The sequence below is a fragment of the Papaver somniferum genome, chromosome 3 (assembly GCF_003573695.1).
Source record: "Papaver somniferum cultivar HN1 chromosome 3, ASM357369v1, whole genome shotgun sequence".
In the NCBI taxonomy this organism is placed as follows: Eukaryota; Viridiplantae; Streptophyta; class Magnoliopsida; order Ranunculales; family Papaveraceae; genus Papaver; species Papaver somniferum.
In genome coordinates this window covers 101,635,172-101,638,725 of record NC_039360.1, presented here as the reverse complement: position 1 = coordinate 101,638,725, position 3,554 = coordinate 101,635,172, and the positions used below count along the sequence as shown (strand labels likewise).

The 3,554-nt window shown below is 34.2% G+C and overlaps 1 long non-coding RNA gene across 1 annotated transcript; it reads left to right on the top strand.

Annotated features, from left to right (window-relative positions):
- Positions 1–430: 430 nt before the first annotated feature.
- Positions 431–2,980, top strand: LOC113356984. Its single transcript, XR_003363337.1, has 2 exons — positions 431–1,488; positions 2,799–2,980. It is a non-coding gene; the product is annotated as an uncharacterized LOC113356984 (long non-coding RNA).
- The last annotated feature ends 574 nt before the right edge of the window (positions 2,981–3,554 follow it).

Below are 3,554 nucleotides of genomic sequence, written 5' to 3'. Positions count from 1 at the left end.
TAGGAATTAATCTAACACCGAACTAGATACAAAATTAGTACCGTTAGATAGATCTCGAAAAGTTATGCGAGATAGACTACTCGTACGTGTCATTCGGATGCCGAACGAAGAAGATTTCATCAGATTAATTAGAGAGACAAATTAGTTATTTTGCATACAACCATTTTGGCTACCCCTTATCCTTTTGAGAAGTGTCCCGTTAACCAACCTTGGTCTTATCACCCAACCGAGAGGATAAACTCGCTCTCTTCCTCTTCCTCTTTTCTTCTTCTTTATTCTTCGTTCTTCTTCATTATTTTTCTTCTTTCCCTGTTCTTCTTCCTCTGCGAATTTGAGAGTTGGTTTGAGAGAGAGACAGTCGATGAGTTAAAGAAGATGAATTAGAAGTTGTTTCTGATGGTGATGAAGAGATGAGAGTGGCGTCGATTATTGTTTAGTGATTGAAGGAGTTAGGATTCTGGAGATGAAGTTATGGAGAAATTGATTGATTAAAAGAAGATTTGAGTAGTTGGTGATGAATAACAAAGGGGTTGGTGTTTTATTGAAGTTGTGAAGATGATTCAGTGATGAATTGAAAGTTAGGGTTTCATGAGAAGAAACTCTGAGAAGATTAGAAGATGAAATTGATACTCTAGAGGGTTAATTAGAGAGGGGTGCGACTTGAATTAGAGATTATGGTTGATGTTGAACAGAATATGGAGTTGTTTTGTTAAGAACATATGAATTAGGGTTTTATCAGAAGGTTTTTTAGGAATTCGATTGGTGATGAACAAGATGGAATTAGAGATGGGTTTGTTAAATTAAAGAATTAGGATGTTGTTTTGTGTTCGAATCAGAGAAGCTTTGGATTCGACGATTTATTTTAGGGTTTCTGGGAAGCAGTGAAGAGGATGAAGATTGATGAGTACTGGTGGAGTGGAAGGGTTATACTGATAATGGATTTGAAGGGTTTTGCTGAATCAAGTTGAAGTGAAGAAGAAATTGAATTCTTGTTGCTTTATTAATACTGATTTGAGGTAATTGTTCTTTTCAATAAAGATACTAGTTCAATTCCAATATTGAGATTTTAAGTTATGAATGTTAATGAGTATGTGATAAAACTGAAGTTTATTGATTGTGTTGATGGATTGAGATGGAAATATATGTGATGGTTCAATATAATGAATGAGACTAAAGTTGCAGTTGTAGGTTAGGTTTGTGTGTTAAATTGCAGTTGACTTATAAACATACTGATGTTGGTAGTTGGGTTGTTGAATGAATGAAGGTGGAAATGAAGTAGAATGCTAAGCTTCGGTTTGCAGGTATATGCAATTACAGGGTAGTTGGGGTTCTGGTGGTATTGAGTGTTGCAGTTGTGTTAGAAATGAAGTTTGATTGTGACTCTCAAATGAGGTCTGGTGGTGATCCAGGCCTGAGATGTGTAGTTAGTAATGATGGTTATAGAGAATGGATAATAGCTCCAGTGGAAGCTTGCAACTGCAATTGCAGGTAGGCATACTTTGTAATTGTATTTGAGAAGTTTATTAAATGATTGAATTGATGCTTTTCTAGATTGAAGTCAAACTTGTGTTAGAATTGTTAAGTTAGAGTTTCAGCTGCGTGAAAAGAACCCTTGGTCTATCTGACTGAACTTATTCAGTCTGATTCAGTTTTGTTTAGCTGACTCAGTTAATCTGACTGAATCGGATCTGCTAACTCACCGATTCCGGTTTGACTCAGTTGACTGAGTTAACTCGTTGACCATTAACCCTGGACTTTGACCTTGGACTGAGTCGACCATTAGATTACTTTGTTGACCAGACGTTGACTGTTAGTGACAGTCAATAGACTCAGGTGGAGCAGGCTTTGGATTAGTGGGCTTGTTTTGCGGACTTGGGTTTAGAGTTATTTTTCCTATCTTGATGAATTGGACCTCTTATGGTCTGAATTAGCCTTTGGTTCCTTCTATAAGATTGTAGATATTCTTAAGACCTAGTTAATGGACTATAGAATTAATGTAATTGAATTAGTAAACCTTAGATTTGCTAAAGATAGATAAATATAAGGTGTAGAACCATAAATGGGCTTACAACTATTAGATAAAATTGATGATTCTTGTGTGAGCCATTTTGGCTAGATTCTTAGAGTTCTTGTGTGATTAACAGTAGTTATTAACAACGAGCGATTCAAAGGATGAACCAGTGGAACGTGGATCTCGAGGTAGGCGTTGCTTGTCATCAAAATAGATGGGAATACTTTTAACTCTTTTGAAACCATTATTGTTTCTTTTACAAAAGTTTATGTTTAACAAAATCATGCATTATATGTCTGTGCTTTTCATGCATTGTTTAGTTTGTATTATGATTGTACCGTTGATTCTTTGTATCTTTCCATGAATTGGAAAGGACTTGTAATGTATGTCATTATGAATTGTTATGGGAAATGGGAATTTCCACTTGTGGTATATATGATACGCTCCTTCGCATTTATATCTAGTATTTATTATTCGGTGTGGAATTGGCATCAATATTACTAATCGGTGTGGAATTGCATCAATATTACTAATCGGTGTGGAATTGCATCAATATTACTATTCGGTGTGGAAGTGGGCATCAATATTATACATTGTTTGAAGAAGGAGTTTGTCCGTATACATGTTTGTTTGTTTGTTTGTTTGTTTTAGTGGCCTGGTCACTGTTTAGTGTTTCGGAAAACATGTATTGTTTTCCAAATCTTGTATATGATTTCTTTAAAGTAAAATGTTATTCCTGCTAGGCACCCCTTCTAGGGATGATATGCTCACCCATTCTCACTTTCAGTTTCAGAGACAAATCAGAGTTGCGCAGCGAAAGCGTCGAGGAGTTGAGTCCATAGTTAGTTAACTTCGGATATGTTGTTATGTTGCATATTATATTTGTAAACCAAATGACTATTGTACATGTATCATTTGAGAGAAGTTCTTGTATATATATATTACTTAGCGGGGCTAGTTTTGGGTTAAGTTTTGTAGCAGTTTCCTTAATTGATTGTCTAAGTAAACGTTTTAGATTTTTAGTGCCTCTTTATTTAGTTAATCTCTTGGACTAGTCAGCTGCTAGCTTAGGGGCGCTTCAAAGTTGGTATCAGAGCTTACTATTAGATCTTATATGGGAAGGGATAGGAATAGCAAGTGGCAGTTAGAGAACTAGATTAATTTAGAACTGGGTTGCGTTGTGAGATAAATCTTAATCACTAAAAGCTATCAATAACTAAAAGATTATTTGATTGATTGATTTGTTTGTTTGTTTACATAATGAAGTAAAAATTGTAGGGTACACAAATAAATTTAGGATTTGATAATAATTAATCTAAAAAGTATGCACGTAGACAATTTAATACTATAAAAACAGAGATTAGTATTATAGATAGATCTTGTAAATCACATAGGAACTTACTGAACATACTGACTTATATGAGTAAACATATTTATAATCACATAAATGTTCATAATATTATTCGGAAAAATAAAACTTTAAGAGTAATTAAAATAATTGCTCAACCATTAATGTTAATCATATTAAATGATAATAAGATCA